The sequence below is a fragment of the Macrotis lagotis genome, chromosome 1 (assembly GCF_037893015.1).
Source record: "Macrotis lagotis isolate mMagLag1 chromosome 1, bilby.v1.9.chrom.fasta, whole genome shotgun sequence".
Lineage (NCBI taxonomy): Eukaryota > Metazoa > Chordata > Mammalia > Peramelemorphia > Peramelidae > Macrotis > Macrotis lagotis.
Genome location: NC_133658.1, coordinates 306279966 through 306301234, shown reverse-complemented (window position 1 = coordinate 306301234; position 21269 = coordinate 306279966). Strand labels below are relative to the sequence as shown.

At 35.1% G+C, this 21269-nt stretch overlaps 1 long non-coding RNA gene across 3 annotated transcripts in view; it reads left to right on the top strand.

The window, feature by feature from the left end:
- Positions 1 to 21269, top strand: part of LOC141505475 (uncharacterized) — a 255502-nt gene that overhangs the window by 176070 nt on the left and 58163 nt on the right. For 2 of the 3 annotated variants that reach the window (XR_012473615.1, XR_012473614.1), the window contains exon 3: positions 5992 to 6522. This is a non-coding gene — a long non-coding RNA (uncharacterized LOC141505475). Of the gene's footprint in view, positions 1 to 5991; positions 19639 to 21269 lie in introns of those variants that run through there. The other variant, XR_012473613.1, reaches the window with a different exon arrangement.

Genomic DNA, 21269 nt, shown 5'->3' with positions numbered 1-21269 from the left:
AGTGAAGTCATGGAAGTATGTCATTCATTCCACAAACATTCATTAAGCTCAGATTCATAACTAGTGATTTATCTTTGTTCAGTGTCCTTTCTATGTTACTGCTACATAAACCTCCTTTTGTCTTCTTGTCTAGTGTTAGCTAATCTGCTTGGAAATGAAAATAAAAATAATTTTCTTACAGGAACACTACAAAATGGGCACTAAATTATTATCTCTATAGTTCAGATGAGGAAACCAAGACCAAAATTAAGTGACTCACCTGTTTTTCAAGTACTGAAGGCACATCTTCTATTTTCTTTTGGTTATACACCACTGCTTTCCCTCACTGTATGACCTCCAGTAAGTCAAGATGGACCTGCTTTCATTCCCAGGTCCAACCCTAAAGCAGTAGTCCCTCCAGAATCAGGCAGGGTCCATGGTACATGGCTAGGTGAAAAGATCACTTGAGTTTTAAAATCACAGGCTCTGAATTCTAACTCCTGCTCCTCTTCAGTTTAATGATCATAGAGAAATCATACAGAATCATTCAACCTCAGAATTTCAGACACTTAGATATGATATCTATATAATTGTTTGAATTTTTTTCCTTTTTCACCCTGAATATTTTGACTCACATGCAGAAGAAACATGATATAATGGAGATCACACTGATCAGACTTGGCATCAGAAATAACTGTGTTTAAATCCCACCTCAGATACTTACTAGTTGTGTGATCCTAGACAGTTCATTTGACATTTCCTCTCTGACTTTCATTCCCTTTATCTATGAAAAGGGACTACTCTGTACCACATTTACCTCATAGATTTGTTATAAGAATGAAATTAAATAATGCATATAAAACACTACAATCTTTAAATGCTTTAATTTAGTTGTAGATGAATGATGATGCTGACCAAGTCAAAAGGAAATGACTGAAGTTTTGTCCACTGAAATTAAAGTGATATTGGTTATAAGAAAAAAATCTCTAGATATTAATTTTAGATTTCTAAATCTATAATTGTAGAATGAATTAAAGTGGGGAATTTAGAGATTTGGTGTTCATTTCATCACCCTAGAACAAATATGATATTTTAGTTATTTTAATTTGCTTAATTATCATTTTTGGCTTAAGAAATATAAAGGAAGCAACATATTAAGCTAAAGTAAAAAGACACATAACAAATCAATCAACTAAACAAAAACTGTTTGAGAATCAAGGAAATGAATTTTCATTTCAAGCTGGCCATTAACAACTCATATTTTTAAAACTTTTTAAGGTTTAAAAATATTTTTCTTAACAGGAACACTACAAAATGGGCACTAAATTATTATCTCTATAGTTCAGATGAGGAAACCAAGACTAAAATTAAGTGACTTACCTGTTTTTCAAGTACTGAAGGCACATCTTCTGAAGGCACATCTTCTAATTTCTTTTGGTTATACACCACTGCTTTCCCTTACTGTATGGTCTTCAGTAAGTCAATTTTACTTTCTAGGCTCTTTTCAGTTTGCTTATTGCAAAAGTAAGGAGTAAGACTAGACAATTCCCAGAGTCCTTAACACTCTGAGAATCTTTAATTCTAACTAACTAAGGGTGACCTCATAACCTCTGAAAGATACTGGGAAATTCAAAAACTACCCAACCTTGGGGGCAGTCATAAAGAATAATATGGGAATAGTTGACATTCAGGATTTCATGGGGTTTTGACCTCATATAAGAAGAAATAGTCATATATGGTAGTTCTAGTTCTAATTTACTCTAGGAGGGGGTGGAGATAGGAGAGTTAGAGGGAATTCTTTTTTGAAAGTTGATATTACCATCAAGAGAAAAGTCAAACCTAGTTATGATGAAGATGTGAGAAACTGAAATTAAATTTGACTAAAATCTAAAGGAAAACCCACTGTTTTCATTTCACTGCTCATTCTGAATGAAATGCAAGGGACATAAAAAAGGATCAATGTGTGATTGGAAGAAAGAAAGATTTTAAAGAGGTTACCAGCTTCTGGGACACATATCTCATTCTTATATAATGGCTCTCCCTAAACCCAAGGTAGAACTCTCAAACTTATCCCTGGCCTTGTCAATAACTTGCTGTGTGTCTTCAACAAACCACTTTCCCCATCCGTGTTTAAGTTTCTTCATATATTAAAAGAAAGATTTAAGACCAGATGATCTCTAAAGTCTTGTATGATTTTACTCCAGGGATAATACTTGAAATGTTACCTATGTTGGATGAAATATTAGAAAAAAGTCAAAGATAAATATTAAAATCAAAACTCCCAAGTGAGAAGGCTGCTGAAGGATGAAGACTTTGATGGATGGACCAAGTACCCAAAGGTAGACAGAAGAAAAAAAAAGTAAAATAGGAGCATTGGGAATTTTTATCACTTGGTGACTGTTTGATTGCAAATCAATCTTTTATTCCCCAAGGACTCTAGGTGCAATAATGAAGTCTGAAATGAACCACCTGGGATAGAATTCTTATGAAGCCAAGCCTCAGACCCCAAACTACAAGATTTGGAAAATTTGAAAATAAGTTCTATAAGGTCATACGTCTTCCTCATACTTCTACCTACATTGGTGGAAATTCAGAAGCTTAAGTTAGGGTTACTAGGCTTTTTTTTAACTTTGATATCTTTTAAAGATGATTTTTTCTTCTAAATGGTGATATCAATTCTTGTTTTGAGTTCCCATGTGACCTTAAGCAAATTATTTTAGTCCTCCAAAACCTCCATTTCCACCACTGTAACATATGAAGGAGGGATAGACTCTTAGGCATCTTCTAGTTCTTACATTTAAAGAGGAGCAGTATATCAAAATAGAGAGGGCACTGGATTTGAAGTCAGGAAGACCAGGTTTAAATTTCACCTTTAGATTATTCCTGGCTGTGTGACTCAGGGAAAGTTATATAACCCCTCTGTGCTTTATTTTACTCATATACAAAATGAGGGGAATCATACAGCTTGGAATTCTGCTCACCCTGTTGAAAAAAGGGAGAAGACTCTCTTGGTAAGAGGCATCATTTTGCTGCTGATGGTGGAAGTAGAGGGGAGGACTGGTCATTTTTTAGGTTTTGAAAATGACAAGATTCTTCAGGTCCTAGAAATTTATGAATTTGTGAGGACCGTGGAGTCCAAGTTCTTCAGGAGCAAAGCAATTCCTTGTTTTTATTCATTCTCAGAGAAATAAATAGATTTATGGGCAAGGGAAAGTAACACAATTTAAAGGAAAAATATGAAGAAATCCACATGGGAAGGATGGGAAGGATACCATGTTGGTCTAGAATCTCTTTTGCCTTACAATTTTATAAATAAAGTCAGCAGTCTGAGACCCGCCTGTCACATTGTGGGCTTTGAACGAGGGTCAGTGATGGATAGCTAACCTCCCTCTCACTTTTATCAACAAATGTCTGCAGAGGCAAACAACAGGCACGACATCCTGCCCACATGGGCTAAGGGGTCCTTTGCACTTTTGCTTCCTCTTCTCCTTTAATCAAGGCTGGCCAAGGTAATTGCTCAGTCCAGGCACAGCTTTAGGCCTGCTGTGCAACTAACAATTAGTTTAGAGACCATGATCTATAAATTTTGAGAAAAGAGAAAGAGGATTTGGTGTGCTTGAGTTATCCTTTCTAATGAAGAAAAATATCACACCGGAAGGGATCCGGGGTGTTATCAAAGCAACTTAATATCATCTCCTCGTGATTTGTAGGCCTTGATAATACATTGTGATCCTGGGGAAAGAGAAAGGAGGGGGGTGGGTGAGAGTGGGGAATTGTTTTTTCTTTAGAGAAAAAAGAAGTTGCTTTCTCTGTGTTTGTAAGATTTACAACATGATGGCGGCCATCTGTGCAAACCCAAGTTAATCTCCTGCCACTGGCTCCCTGGCTCCATAGCTGGGTTGGGCTAATCGGGACACCATAGGAATGCTGGTCTATTTATTGTTTATAAAAATAAACTGTCCAGTCAGAGATGTATGCAAGGAATTTATATTAAGCAGCTGCATAAGCAAGTGCATGAATGATGGGGTGGGGTGGGGGAAGAGAAGAGTGAAAGGGAAATAGTTGAGTGAGGAAATGTTGGGGGGAAGGTGATGTGACCTCAGCACCCCCAACATCAAACTGCCTGCTCATCCTTAGTCTGAGACTTTTGTCTGTTCCCTGTGGCAGGGAGAAGGGAGCAGAGAGAAGTCCTCTTTGGGAGATGAAAGGGAAGGAGGGAGGGGGCCATATTTAATATTCAACCAAGTCAAAACCCTTTTCTTTTTGGTCAAACCTATAAGTCACAGTTTTGGGAAACCTCACTTAGTGATCTGGGCCTGAGAGCAAAGATTTCTCTTTTCCCAGAGTGACAGATGATTTCCCCAGAGTGGAATTTGTGTGTCTGCTTGAGGAAATGAAGAGTGAAACAAGAAGGGAAAATGATCAAAAGAATCCCCTGTGATTTGTTGTTTTAAACATTTTGGGGTCTTTCATGTTAGACATGGAGGACAATTCTGTACATTTGATGGCTTCATGTTCCAGTCTCTTCTTCCCAACCTGCTTGATGGTTGCATGTCCCCTTTGAAAAGGACTCTATGTGAGGACAGCAGAATGACTGCTGAAAAGTGAATAGCTCAAATCAGCAAGTTTAGTTTGCCCAGTACTCATCAAACACTTTAACTGACTTGACTGGTTGACTGATATCCTTGTGTACAAAAGCTGTACCACTAAGAATATAAACTCCCTGAGAGCCAGAGATGGAACTTCTCTTTGATTAGTCTGTAACTAGATACTTATTATAGGACTATGTACAAAGTTGGTTATGAGGAGCATAATGCTGGATAACTTGTACTGCAAAGAGCAAAACTAGAACAAAGGAGATAAAATTATAGGGAGGAAAATTTGGGCTTATTTAAGATTAAGAATGCTCTAACAATAAAATTGTTCATACTTCTATGAATTTCCTCTCACTCGGGGCATTCAAGAATAGGTTGGACAGTGTTGGGAAATCACACCAGAGAATGACTATTCAGTAGATTCTGCAAAGTGTAGCACTTTCCCTTTGTATCTCTCCTGAAAATATGGCATGGACCATTCTTTTTCAGGGATTTCCTAGGGAGAGGAAACCTCAGAAGGGTTTCTCTCTCCCTACTTTCCTGCACCTAGATGAGTATATTTTATATGGGATCTAGTTTAAGCTCCTCATCTGTAGATGAGGAAACATAGACCAAGTGATATATAGTGTTATTTCTCCTTGTATAAGATGCTCTCATGTATACGATGCACCTAATTTGGGGGCCTAAAATTTGAAAAAAAAGTATTACATAAAGATATTGAACTCATTTTGTTCATCATGAGATTCAAGGACTGTCTGCTCATAGCATTTTTTGGGCAAGTCTGGTGCATGGATGCACGCATAGTCCATTCCATTTCCTGAAACTAAAGCACCAGTTGTGTCCTTTGAAATCAGTCACTTCTTTTTTATCATCAATTCTTTTTGCCTCTTACTGAACCATCTTTGTGGACACAGGAATTCCACTTGCCCTTTGTTCTTCAATCCATCTCTTCAATTCCCTCTCTAACTCGGGCCTAACTTGGCTGACTTGCCTCTCATGGCCTTCTTCTGCCCTGGCATTTTCAGTAGGGTTTCTTCTTCCCATAATTGTTTTCTCAGTTGTAGGAGGACTAAAATGACATTGAGTAACACAATTTCAATTCACTTTTGCAAAATGGATCACTTTGACAGCACTGTATTAAAATCTTTTCTGAGCCATTTCTGGGCTGAACATGGCAAAATATAACCTAATATACCAGTAACAAATGTGAAGCAATGAAGTGCAAAGTCAAGTGCAAAAATGCAGGAAATGCAAGTAAAAAAAATCTACAACCACTGTATAATACATTCCCAGTTTTTAGACCCCAAATTTCTTGAAAAAGGGTGTGTCTTATACATGGGGAAATATGGCAAACTGACAACCATCACACAGTGGATAGCATATAAGGCAAATTTCAACTTAAATCCTTTAATTTCAGGACTGGATTCGTTTGTAGTGTACCATCCTGTCACAGAGAAGAGGTGGTAACAGTTGGACAACAAAGATAGATGAACAACCCTAAATTGGGCTTGATAGGATCTCTTACCAGAAGTTCTGGTCCTCCACTGCATCCTGGATCATCAGCCTGACTTGTGTCCTGCCACTGGACTTCAAATATTCCAGAAGAGAGAATGAGACAGCCAACTCTGTGTAGTACTGTCTTGCTTTATCCCAGGATGTCACTGGATCTCTTTGAAAACTAACAGCAACCATCCCACTTTCTGCTTGATTACTGTTCTACTCCTTTCCCTTTCTCTTCCCATCATTTTCAGAATGTTCATTATGGGCTCCTAAGTTTTCTCTAAAAAACCTCAACCTCCAGAGGGACTCACACTAAACAAAGCCAAAACTTACTTAAAATATCTATCATATTATCTGATTTCACAGAAGAGAAGGGTAAGCCCACTTAAAAAAATGACACCACCAAGAGCAAAGGCATAAACATACACTTGGACCCTGAAACATTTGGGTAAGTATTCTATGACTTTGGCTCTAGTGAAATGGAATTATTTTCTGTTATCCTCTTTCTTCCTTTTCTCTACTGTTTCTGTTTCCTTGACCATGCCAAGATTGGATTTTCCAACAGTTACATCTGTTGAAATACCTTTCTTAAGGTCTCACTTAGATTCTACCTCCTCCATGAAGCATTACCTGGTCTCTCCCTTAAGTGAGATCTTTTATTTCTAAAAACTGTCATATTTTACAACTTATTTGGATCTTCTCTTTACACTAATCTCACTTTTTCTGGTCTCTTAGTCATTTATATCTCATAGTCTGGTCTATCATTAAATTTCTTGAAAAAAGATTCTTTCTACTGATTGAATATTGTAAAGGCTTAATGCATATTTATTAAATTGAATTCAGTTTGACAAACTGAATTGAGAATGACAATAGTTTTGCTAAGATAATAGGATATAAAATAAACCCTCAAAAATCAATAGCATTCCTATATAGCAAAAAATCTAGGAGAAAATGACAGGAATATGGAGTCATTCAAAATAATTATAAAATGCATAAAATTTCTGATAATTATTTTAATAATATACTTTAATTTAATTTAACAATGCACTTAATATAATTACAAAATACTCTTTCAAGGCACTAAAATGATGTAAACAATTGTTGTGGATATTCATTAGTCATGGTTGGACCATACCCATCAATATAATTTAAATGATACAACCTAAATTAATTCACAGAATTAGTGTCATACTAATCAAACTACCAAGGGAATATTTTATAAAGATAGCAAAAATAATAACAAAATTCACTGGAGGAATGAAAGGTTCTCAATATCAAGGAAAATAATGTGAACAAAAGGAATGGAAGTGCAATAGCATTTAAAGACTTTAAATTATACTATAAAGCAGTTATCAAAATTATTTGATAATAGTTAAAATCGAGAAGTTGATGAGTGGAACAGAAGAGATAAGGAAGAATAAGAAATAATTGAACTCATTTATAGTGTTATGTAAACTCAAGAACATAAATGACTAGATTCTTTTACTCTCAGAACAATGGAAAATTAATTTGGCAAAAACTAGGATTAGGCCAATATTATACCATATTTTCCTTCCCTCAGCTTTCCCCTCCTCCATTTAAATTCAAAAACATTCAAAATGTTTGCTTTACCTGTACATAAAAAGGTCATACCATAAGAAAAATAGGAGAGAATAAAATTAGGTAGCTTTCACAGTTACTGTTTTGAAAAGAGTTATTAACCAACCTAAAGAGGTGATCAGAAAAGATAAAATAGTTAATTTAGTTACATTAATTCAAAAAACTTTTCCCCCAAGTTGATGCAGAATGAATATATACACAATCAAATATGTGTGTGTGTGTATACATGTGTGTCTATATACATGCAGAAGCCTGGGAAGACATATGATTTATCCTAAGTGATATAAGCAGAGCCAGGAAAAAAAGATATCCATGATAATTGCAATAATACAAATAAAAAGAAAAAAGTATAGAAACACTTTAACTTGGTCCTGAAGTGGACAGGAGAAAATCTCTCCCTCTAATTTCTAAATGGGGGGGCTATTGGTGTGGAACACTGCATATACTTTCAGGGTAAGTTGATGTGATGGTAAAAAATTTATCCTTTCTTTTTAAAAATTTTTTATTATGAAGTTCACTTATTGGATGAGGGTAGGAAGTGGGAGAAGAGATCCAACTTTAAATCTAGAATACTGTGACATTTTTTGAAATGAAGTTGATACAAAAACAAAATATGACAAAACTTTAAAATAAGAAATTAGAGGCTAAGTGAATATATCTGAGCCTCCCAAATTAATATCAACTTTTTCAAATATTTCTTGTCCATCTAAAATGCATCTAGATGGAAAACTATATTATGTGGGGGAATGTTAACTATATTCATCAAAATTTAAGTAATTTGTACATCACTAATTATGAATTTGGATAATTAAGAAGAGTTGATCTAAATTTACTTTTGAACACTATACAAAGAAATGTGACCTAAGGCGATTAATAGTGGAAAAAACACAAGGCAATGTTTACTCTGTTTAAAGAAATACATTTTCAGGCCTTTAAAATCTTTTAAAGACTTTTAATAGATAAGTTTGTATAGTGGTAAAAGCTCTGGGCTTGGAATCAGGGGAAAAAGCGATTGATATTCTGCCTTAGTCTAGTACAAGTGATGTGAATATGTGCAAGTAATTAGATTGTAAATTTAGCTTAACAATAAGCTAAAACAATCCCTTAATTAAACAGATGAGAAAATTGAGGTTTAATGAGGTCAAATGACTTGTCCAAGATCATGTAAATGTTATATAACTAAAATTCTTCTTTTAAATTTCTTTTAAAAATTAGTCAGTGATTTAGATTTTCACTAATTTTGCATGACTTTCCTTCTAATTATTCAGAATTAAGGAGATCTTATTTGTGTATAAAATTGCTTCCTTTATGAGGTGTCACTGACAATAACAGCTGTTTGTATACATTTATGGGTGTTTTAGAAGATCAGAGATGAGTACCCTTATCTACACACATGATTGTGTTTTGACTTGTACTTGGGATAAATTTTCACAGAATTGACTGTTGTTTGCAATACTGTGATACTCTTAGGCAGCATTTATGATTGTTCCAAAGGACTTTATTGTAAGACTTTGCTTAAACCAGAAAAACAACATACACAACAATAATGATAATGGAAATGAAAACATAGAATTTTAAAAGACATAGAATCCAGGCTATATATGATGTCTAATCTTTATTTTGAGAGAGACATAGTATAAAGTTAAGTCAATAAGCATATAATAAGTGCCTACCATGTATCAGAAATTGTGCTAAATACTGTGTAAGAAAAGAAAATCAAGAAATGTCCCCTGCTCCTCAAGAAGTTCACAGTCTTCCATTGCTTAGTGGGCTAGATTTAGAGACTGAAAGACTTGAGTTTAAATCTAGTTTCTGGAACTAACTAGCTGAGTGCTCCTGAACAAGGAACTTAATATCTATAAACCTCAGTTTCCAAATCTGTAAAATAGGCATGATTGCACCTCCCTTATGGAGTTGTGAAGATCAAATGAGATGTTTATATAACACATATGAAACACTAAAAAACTATAAGAACATGAACTTTAATTAAACATTTTTTATTTTGGAGGGGTGTCTAGAGTTTAAAGAGGGCTTTTTTTGGGGGAGGGGAGAATTAACTTTTTTGTTTTTTTAAAATTATTTCTTTTTTTTTCGATTTTACAATTTTTTCCCCTAATCTCAATTCCCTTCCCCCATGCCCCACAGAAGGCAGTCTGTTAGTCTTCACATTGTTTCCATGGTATACATTGATCTAAATTGAATGTTTTGAGAAAGAAATTGTATCCTTAAGGAAAAATAAAATAAAATATAAGGGATAGCAAAATTACATTTTAAGACACCATTTTTTAAAAATTAAAAGTAGGGGTGGCTAGGTGGAGGGGTGGATAAAGTACTGACCCTGGAGTCAGGAGTACCTGGGTTCAAATCTGGTCTCAGACACTTCATAATTAGCTAGCTGTGTGGCCTTGGGCAAGCCACTTAACCCCATTTGCCTTGCAAAAAAACCTAAAAAAATTAAAAGTAATAATCTTTGGTCTTTATTCAACTCAATTCTTTCTCTGGATATGGATGATATTCTCCAACACAGAGACCCCCCAAATTGTGTTTGATTGTTGTACTTATGAAATGAGCAAGTCTACTCAGATTGATCATCACCCCCATGTTGCTGTTATGGTGTGCAATGTTCTTCTGGTTCTGCTCATCTCGCTCAGCATCAGTTCATGCATATCCCTTCAGACTTCTCTGAATTCCCATCCCTCCTGGATTCTAATAGAACAATAGTGTTCCATAACATACATATACGACAATTTGTTCAGCCATTCCCCAATTGATGGACATTCACTCAATTTCTAATTCTTTACCACCACAAACAGGGCTGCTATAAATATTTTTGTACAAGTGATATTTTTACCCTTTTCCATGATCTCTTCAGGGTCTAGACCCAGTAGTGGTATTGCTGGATAAAAGGGTATGCCCTTTGGGTGTGAATCAAACTTTTAAAAGAAAGAAATGGGTAGCAATTCCAGTCTTTATCAGATGTAGTTTTTTCTTCATTTATTCACATTTATTCTTCTATTTACTTTCTCAAATTATAAAGCATTTTTAAACAGTAGATGAATAGATCAAGTAAATAGCTTTACTCTGCATCAGTCATTCTTTAATCATCTATAAATTAATTAAGAGACAATTGTGTGACTGTAGAGATCAAAAAAATAATTAGGCAAGATAAAAGGAACTTGCTTTCCCTTACAACTGACTATTGTGAGATCAACATATGGGGAGCTATTACGGTGTAGAGGATTAGATTTGAGATCAGGAAGAACTGAGTTCAAATCCTGCCTCAGACTATTTTTAGTGATATGACCTTGAGCAAGACCCACAGTTTACTGAGGGAGGTGATCTTGATGAACAATGAATGACTCAAATGTTTAAAAATGAATGACAAAATAGGCACAGGTCCAAGGAAAATGGATGGGAAAAATGCAATAACATTTTCTATAAATTAACAAAGATTTGTTATGCTTCTCTTATGTATAAGACACCATGTTCTTATGTCTAAGACACCATGCAAGGCACCAGGACTGGTATTAGAGACAATGTAACTTGAAAGTGGTGATATCAGATTAGTACTTGGTGGTTAGTGAAAGAGAAGAATCAAAGATAACTTTGAGTTGTTGAGCCAAAGTAAGTTCAAGAAAGTTTCCTAAAGGAGGCAGGTTTTCTTTTTTTGTTTGTTTGTTTTTGTTTGCAAGGCAATGGGGTTAAGTGACTTGCCCAAGGTTACATAGCTAGGTAATTATTAAGTGTCTGAGGTCAGATTTTAACTCAGTTCCTCCTTACCTTGGGGCCAATGCTCTATCCACTGCACCACCTAGCTGTCCCTAGGAGTCAGGTTTTTATTTCCCTTGAAAGAAATTTCCTGTTCACCTGAAGTGTATGTCAACACCAGGAAAAATGAGAAATGTCTTAGTAGTAGCAATCAGTAGAACTGTATATTCTATCTTAGAAAATTATGGACACCCAAGTTGAGAGTTCGTGTTTCCTATAGTTATAAGAGCCTGGTTAAGAGGTTGTGTTTCCCTTCCAATTTTTGTTGCCTTCTGGATTGAAATTTAAGTGATTAAGAGTGATACACCTAATGAGTGATCCACTCAGAATGAGAGACTTGCTCCAGAACAGAATGATTCATACCTAGTTCTGTTTGAGCTTTTAGGAATTTCATGTCCTCAAGTGGCCTACATTGGATTAGTATTTGGTTGGCACTGATGAAGTGCCAGGAAGGGAAGACTGAAGATGGGAAGTCTGACTTCATTCTCTGGAAGCCAACATACCAGTCTCTGCCAGAAGCTTTCTGAACACTAGAAGACAAGCATCATGAGACTGAAGGATTTGGGTGCCAAAGCAGTTTTGGAGCCCCTTATGGAGGATCAGTTTCAGCAGGAAGATAATGATGAGGGAGTTAGGTGATCTTTAATTTGTATCACTACATTTTTTTTACCTCATTCTATCAATGCTTATTCTTGTAGTTACCCTTCTATTTTTATTTACATAATAAATTTGTTCAATTAAAAAGAAGTCAAACATCATTACTCAGTCTCATACCTCTTCAGCATTTTCCCAACATTTGTGGTGACAGAAAGTCACCCCACATTTCTTTAATAGCATCCATGATAAGGAACTCTCTATCTTAAATCTATTTCTGGATAGCTTGAGTTGTTAGAAAGCTCTTCCTACATTGAAAGGTTATGTGCTTCCTACTCCTTAATCCTTCCACTAATAAGTCCTAATTGTATCTTGGGCAGCCACAAAAAGCATGTCCAAATTCTTCTTCTACATGACAGTTTTGCTGTTTCCAGTCTCAGCATTCTATTTGTCTATGAGATATTTGAAAATTGTGATCATATCTTATTAAGGTTCAAATAATCACATTATAGATTTAGAGTCAGAAAAGATCTAAGTGATCACATAGCTTGAGAGCTTCATTTTACACAGAAGCAAAATGAAGCTAAAAGACATTTGCTTAGGATTACAAAAGGAATAAGCAGCAGAATCAGAATTTGAACACAATCCAAAGTCAACATTCTTTTTTTTTTCTAAATCATTCTATGATTTACTGGCTTCTTCATAAGTCAGTCTTCATAAAACAAGCTTTTCTTCAACTTGCTTTGAGCCTGTTCTGAATTTCATGACCCAATGCCCTTTCACCTCTGTCATTTGAGGTCCCATGTTACTTCCTATGCCTACCCTGATAAAGTGCAAGGAGAAGGATTATTTGCATTTCTCTTCAAAGTTTATCCTGTGTTTCTTGCCCTTGGACTCCAATTTCTACTTCTGAACAAGAACTAATGACAACTCACACTTGCATCTGGGCTTTATAGTTTATACAACAATTTCCATATAATATCTTATGAGATAAGTAGCATAAATTCTATTATTTCCCCTATAAAGTTGAGGAAACTGAGGCTTAGAAATATGACTGAACTTGCCCATCATTACATAGCCAAGTGTTGGAACTTACATAGATAAGTGTTGGAACTATGATTCTATCATCTTCTGATCCTAAATCTATTGGAATTTTTCTTGTACCATAGTAGTCTTGACATCCTATGAATGTTTCAGCCTTTTCCCTGTAAATGTGTATATCTTATCAATGGGGAGACAGTGGCTTAACAAAAAGGGAAAATTTTGATGTTAAGAATTTCATTATCTCAATAGATGATGAAAAAGGCTTTGACAAAATACAGCACCCATTCCTACTAAAAATACTAGAGAGTGTAGAAATAAATGGATTGTTCCTTAGAATAATAAGCAGTATCTATCTGAAACCATCAACAGGCATTATATGGAATGGGGATAAGCTAGAGGCATCCCCACTAAAATCAGCGTTGAAAGAAGGATGCCTGTTATCACCACTGCTTTTCAATATTGTATTGGAAATATACGCTTCAGCAATAATTGAAGAAAAATAAATTGAAGGAATTAGAATTGGGAAGAATGAAACAAAACTTACACTCTTTGCAAAAGACATGATGGTATACCTAGAGAACCCTAAGAAATACTCTAAAAAAACTATTGGGAACAATTAGCAACTTAACCAAAGTTTCAGGATGTAAAACAAACCCACATAAGTCCTCAGCATTTCTATATATATTAATAGCAAGATACAGCAGCAAGAGCTTGAAAGAGAAATCCCGTTTAAAATAACTTCAGACAATATAAATACTTGGGAATCTACCTGCTAAGACAGACTTAGAAACTCTATGAAAACAACTATAAAACACTTTTCACGCAAATAAAATCAGATTTAAATAACTGGGTAATTTAATTAACTGCTCATGGATAGGTTGAGCTAATATAATAAAAATGACATTTCTACTTAAATTGAACTACCTATTTAGTGTCATGTCAATCAGACTTCCAAAAAAAATCACTTTAGTGAGCTAGGAAAAATTGTAACTAAATTCTTATGGAGAAACAAAAAGTTAAGAATTTAAAGGGATTTAATGAAAAAAAAGTACAAAAGAAGGTGGTTTAGCCTTACCAGCTCAAAAATTATATTAAAGCATCAGTCATCCAAACTGTCTGGTACTGGCTAAGAAACAGAGTGGTAGATCAGTGGAATAAACTAGGTGCAAAAGAGACAGCAGGAAATGGCTATAGTAATCTGCTGTTAGATAAACCCAGAGAGCCCAGCTTCTGGGACAGGAACTCACTCTTTGATAAAAACTGTTGGGAAATTTGGAAGATAGTATGGCAGAAACTTGGAACAGACCAACATCTCATACCCTATACCAAGATAAGATCAATTAATGCAGGATTTGGCATCAAAGACAATATTATAAGCAAATCAGGAGAACAAGGAATAGTTTACCTGTTAGATCTATGGAAAGGGGAGCAGTTTATGAACAAGGAAGAGATAGAGAACATCATAAAGAACAAATGATAATTTTGATAATGTTAAATTCAAAAGCTTTTGCACAAACAAAACTACTGTAACCAAGATCAAAAATAAATGAAGTAAATTGGAAAACAATTTTTAAAACTTTTCTGTCAAAGGACTCATTTCTAAAATATATACAGATCTGAGTCAAATTTATAAAAAAAAAAAAACCAAGCCATTCCCCAATTGACAAATGGACAAAGGATACGCAAAGGCAATTTACAGATGAGGAGATCAAAGCTCTCTATAGTCATATAAATATATCTCCAAATCATTACTGATTAGAAAAATGCAAATTAAAGTATCTCTGAGGTACTACCTCATACCTGTCAGACTGGCCAATATGACCAGAGAGTACAATGACCAATGTTGGAAGGGATGTGGGAAATCTGGAACACTAATGCATTGTGGGTGGAGATGAGAACTCATTCAACCTTTGCCAAAAGGCAATAAAATGTACATACCCTTTGAACCAGCCATACCACTACTTGGTCTATACCCTGAAGAGTTCATGAAAAAGGGTAAAAACATCAATTGTACAAAAATATTCATAACAGCCCTGTTTGTGGTAACAAAGAACTGGAAATTAAGTGAATGTCCATAAATTGGGGAATAGCTGAACAAATTGTGGTATATGTATGTTATGGAACACTATTGTTCTTTTAGGGATCAGGAGGGATGGGAATTCAGAGAAGTCTGGAAAGACTTGCATGAACTGATTCTGAATGAGATGAGCAGAACCAGAACATTGTACACCATAAAAGCAACATGAGGTTGATGATCAATCTTGATGGACTTGTTCACTCCATCAAGTGCAATAATCAGACAATTTTAGGTTATCTGCGATGGAGAATACCATCTGTATCCAGAGAAAGAACTGTGGAGTTTAAACAGAAACCAAAGATTATTACCTTCATTTTTTTTAAAAAAAAGTTGTCATATGTACTACATAATTTTCCTATCTCTAATATTTTATTTCTTTCTCAAGGATATTTTTTTCTCTCAACACATTCAATTTTGATCAATACATAGCATGGAAACAATGTAAAGATAATTAGATTATGGGGGCAGCTAGGTGGCGCAATGGATAGAGCACCGGCCCTGGAGTCAGGAGTACCTGAGTTCAAATCCAGCCTCAGACCCTTAATAATTACCTAGCTATGTAGCCTTGGGCAAGTCACTTAACCCCATTGCCTTGCAAAAACCTAAAAAAAAAAGATAATTAGACTACCTTCTCTAGGGGAGGAGGGGAGAGGGAAAGGAGGTTGGGAGAAAATTGTAAAATTCAAAACCTTGCAAAAAATAATAGGTAGAAACTATTGTATATAATTGGAAAAACAAATAAAATATTAATTAAAAAAGAATTTCAGAGTCTATGAAAGGATAGTGATGGAGATAAATATTCTGGGTGAAAGTAAAGTCTTTTTAGGGCTTGTCAATTCACATTATATAAGTACAAGTATGCATCTGTGCTTATACAAACATGCTTTGATTTGTGTTAAGATAAGACATTCTGGTGCAAAGTAATTTAGTTTTAAATATTTTACTGATGACTTTTCTTTTTTTATGTGAATCATTTTCTGATATACCAGCCTCCTTTAACCTTTTGCTCATAGATAAACAGTTTTGCAAAATTAAAAAATATTTGATTAACAGACAGTCTATAATCAGTGAATTTTGGCAAAAATTCTTTTCAAATAACATATTTTTAAAAAAAATTATATTTATTTTATTTTTGTACAAATGATGTTTTTTATACATTAATAAAATATTCTTGTTTAAGAATAAACATAATACACCCCCAAATATAGACTCTCATGAGCAATAAAGTAAAGGAAAGAGGAAAAATTTAAAATTAAAATAAAAAATATAATAGGGGCAGCTAGGTGGTGCAGTGGATAGATCACTGGCCCTGGAGTCAGGAGCACTTGAGCCCAAATCTGGCCCCAGACACCTAACAATCACCCAGCTGTGCAACCCTAGGCAAGCCACCCCAACCCCAAGCCCTGCAAAAACCAAAACAAAATAAAATAAAGTGATAATAATAATAATAATGATGATGACAGCCAGGTGGTGCAGTGGACAGAGCACTGGCCCCAGAGCCTGCAGCACCCAGGTCCAAATCTGATCTCAGACACCCAACAATTACCCAACTGTGTAGTCCTGTATTTGAAGATCAAATATTCTGTTCAGCCATTTCAACAGGAACATTTGAAATTACCCCCTGGTTCATTGAAAGTCCATCTTTTTCCCTGGAAGAGGACATTCAGTTTTTCTGGGTGGTTGATTATCAGATGCATTCCAAGCTTTTTTGTCTTCTGGAGTATTATATGCCAAGCCCTATGAGCCTTTAATGTAGTTGCTGCTAAGTCCTCTGTGATCCTGACTGCAGCTCCACGATATTTGAATTGTGTCCTTCTGGCTGCTTGTAATATTTTCTCTTTGACTTGGGAGTTCTGGAACTTGGCTACAATATTCCTGGGGGTTGTTTTTTTTTTGGATCTCTTTCCAGGGGAGATGGGTGGATTCTCTCAATTTCTATTTTGCCCTCTGCTTCTAGGATATCTAGGCAATTTTCTTTAAAAATGATGTCAGGCTCTTTTCCTGATCATGACTTTCAGGTATCCTAATAATTTTTAAATTATCTTTCCTGAATCTGTTTTCCAGATCAGTTGTTTTTTTCAATGAGATGTTTCACATTTTCTTCTAATTTTTCATTCTTTTGGTTTTGAAGTATTGTGTCCTGAATTTTTGTAAAGTCAGCAACTTCTTTCAGCTTCTAGATCTGAAGGATTTGTTTTCCTCAGAGAGCTAGATTTCTTATCTCTTTTTCCATCTGGCCAATTCTGCTTTTTAAAGCATTCTTCTCCTCAATAACTTTTTGAACTGTTTTATCCATTTGATGGTTTTTAACATTCTATTTTCTTCAGCATTTTTTTTGATCTCCTTAACTAAGCTGCTGACTTCTTTTTCATGTTTTTCCTGCATCTCTCTCATTTCTTTTCCCATTTTTTCTATCTCCCTCAATTGATTTTCAAAATCTTTTTTTGAGTTCTGTCATAGTCTGAGCCCAACTTTCATTTTTCAGATTGAGTATTTTGATCCTTCTTGGGATCATAGACAATGTATTTCTCAATGGTGTTCCTCTTTTTTCTCTGTTTACTCATTTCCCCAGCCTGTGCCTGGTCTTGGGTTGCTTCCTGAGCTTTTGAGTATTATTGGAACACCCCACTCCCAAAGATCTCAGTGTGTGAAACTCTGTCTTCCCTCCTGGTCTGTGAATGATTACAAGTGCACCCCTCTGCCATGGGGCTGAAGTGGGGGGGGGCTGCTGTTCTATGTGGGGCCTAAACTGTGATCAGGATCTGAATGTGGTCAGAGTCCCAGAGTCCTGTTCCAGGGACAGAGGGAAGATCTCAGAAGTCTCTCTTCAATCCTCTACCTAGGCTGAGTACTCAAGGCTCAATTGCCTGGGTGTTTCACTGCTTACTGAATGCCCTGAAGGCTGGACTTCACACATGCTTGCTCTGACAGAGGCTCCCCCTCCCATCTTCCAAGTGTTCCAGTGTTCCCCGGGGTGCAGGTCAGGAAACTACCCCCTGCTGACATGAGCAGAGACTCCCATGTGCCCTGGGACCCACCTCTGGAGGCTGAAGTTCATTCACTCTGGTGGGTTGCTCCTTTCCACTATTTTACAGGTTACGTTGGGCTGGAGAATTGCCTCAGTGGATCCCTCTGTGGGTTCTGTCTCTTGAAAATTTAGTTAGAGTACTTATTTTATAAATTTTGAGAGAGAGCACCTAAGAGAGGCTCTTCTCCTGTTGCCATCTTGGCTCCGCCCAAATAACATCTTATATCATACAATCTTAAAATGGACACATGACCTGAGAAGAAAAAGTTTTGTCATAAAAAATTAAAAGTGAATGAATGAGCTGTGGTACTTTTCACAGAGATGGTCAGCAGAGGCATTTGTTGTTATTGTTGTTATTTTTATTGTTATACCAAAGGCTAGAGAGATGATCAAAAAATAAAATAATTTTCATTAAAGGATATAAAAAAGTCTTTTATAAACAAAATCAATGCAATTAGGATTTGAAAGAAAGTTGTCAATTGGGATAGATATTTTCATCAAATATTGGTGATAAAGATTTGATATTCAAGACATAGGAAACGAATACAAATATATTACTAAGATCTATTCTACAATAGATAAGTGGTCAATGGGTAAGAATAAACAGTTTCCAATGATGAATTTGATATTATTAGAACTCTTTTGTAAGATTGCTCCACATCAACAATAATAAAACTAATGAAAATAAACAAATTTTAAATTTTAAATAGATAAAACTTTAAAAAAAAACCCAAAATTTGAAGTTTTGCCTCCCATCTAGGAAACTGACAAAAATGGAAAAAGATTGAAATAGGTAGTATTGGAAGAACTGTAGAAAGATGGGCATGTTAATATACTGTGGATTGAGCTTTGAATTAGTTCAACTATTCAGAAATGAATTATTGTAATTATTGCAAAATTATGCTAAAATAATAATTATGCTAAGAATACTTATCTGGGGGTTAGTAGCTAGGTGGCACAGTGGACGGAGTACTGACCCTGGAGTCAGGAGGACCTGAGTTCAAATCTGGCCTTAGACATTTAATAATTACCTAGATGTATGATCTTGGGCCAGTCGCTTAACTTCTTGCAAAAATGAAAGGGGGGAAAAAAAAGAATACTTAGTTAAAATATGCATACCCTTTGAACCAGAATATCATTTCTAGGCATATATGTTAAGGAGGTTAAAGAAAGGCCTATATACAATAAAATATTCATTACATATGTTTAGGTAGTAAAGACCTAAAAGCAAAGTGCTCATTAATTGAAGACTCACTGAACAAATTGTGGTACATGAATGTAATGTAATAATATTGGAGTAATAAACAATGAATATGAATAATTCTTATTATTGCTATTAAGACTTAGATGAACTGATGCAATGGAACAAATAGAATCAAGTAAACCAACATGATACAATATGTGTTTAAAGAACAATAAAAATAAAATAAAAAAGAGTATTATTATAATTATTAAAATTATCCAATTAATTTCTCTGTCTGTTTCTCACCAGCTCCCATGGTTTAACTATCATGTGTATGGAGATTACATATATATATATATATATATATGTGAATATATATGTATATGTATACCTTTATACATGTATATGCACATCTATCTATTCCCTGAACTTTAGAATTATATTACTAATTGTATTAGAACATTTCAAACTAGACATCCAGATACATATTAAAGTTAACATGTCTAAAACTAAACCCTACCCACTTGTATATTTTCATTTCCACTTAAGATACCACCATCCTTCCAGTCTTGCAGTTTAAGGATTTTCCTGAATTTACTCTTTGTCCCTCACCCCATATGTCTGATTAGCTCCAAATCTTGTCATTTCTACCTTTATATCATCTCTCATATCTACATTGTGACTAATCACATAGCTACCACTTTGTTAAGCTATCATCACTTCTAGCTTGGATTATTGTAATAGTTTCCTAATTTGTCTCTCTGCCTCAAGTCTCTTAGTACTCCAGTACTACCTAAATAGTTGCTGTAGTAATTTTCCTTAAGCTCCCATGTGACCGCTCTACTCACTCAACTTCAGTGGCCTCTTATTGCCCCTTGGATAAACTCCTCTCTTTATCCTTTAAAACCTATCACAAATTGATCCACCTTATTTTTCCAGGGTCATTGGACAGTACCACCCTTCCTTTATATACTCTTTTTTCTATCTGGACAAACTTACCTTCTCTATATCCTATACAGAGTATTATTCTTTTTCCTAACTCCATGACTTAGCACATACCTGGAAGGGACTCCCTCCTTATCTGTGACTCAAATCTCTATTTTTCTTTTAAAAATGTAGCTGAAGTACCATCTTGTGCCTGGAACTTTTCCTGTTTCCTCAATTGGTGCTGCCTTCTCTCCCAAACTACCATTTTTTAATATATTTGTTAACTTTATATTTATACTGTATAAATACTTATATGTAAGTTTGTGTCCTTCCTACCCATCAAAATGCTAGATCCTTGAGAGAAGGAACATTTAACTTTTTATACTTTTATTGCCAGTGTCTGACACCTAGTAGGTCCTTAATAAATACTTGTTGTTTGATTCACCCTGAAGAAGAGGTAAGAAAATATACTTATTTTCTTTTTCTGCAGAGGAGGAGACTACTAGATGTACAACACTGTATATATTATCTTCTTTCTTCATTATTCATTGATAACTTGGCTGGTTCGCTAAATCAATCTTTCTTCTGTCTGTCCCTCCCTTCTTCCTTCCTTCTCTCCTGTCTTTGTTTATTTCTTTACTTTTTTCTTTCCTTTATTCTTTCCCATTGTTATAAGGATATATTGCTAGGAAAGAAAATATAGTTATAAACATTTTAAAAATTAATTTTATATATCATTAGAACACTGAAACAATTAAATGTGCTATAATTATGAAGGATGTAATCAATTCCAGCAGAAAACTTATTAACTGTAATGATCAATGCTAGTTCCGGAAAACAGATGATGAAAAAGCCTTCTCTATTCTTGGTAGACATTGGGGGGTGGGTGGGCTATGGATATACAGTACTCCATATGTTGTGTAGTGTGGTTACTGTGTTGGCCGATTTTGCTTGATAAAGAGAAATATTAAGAAA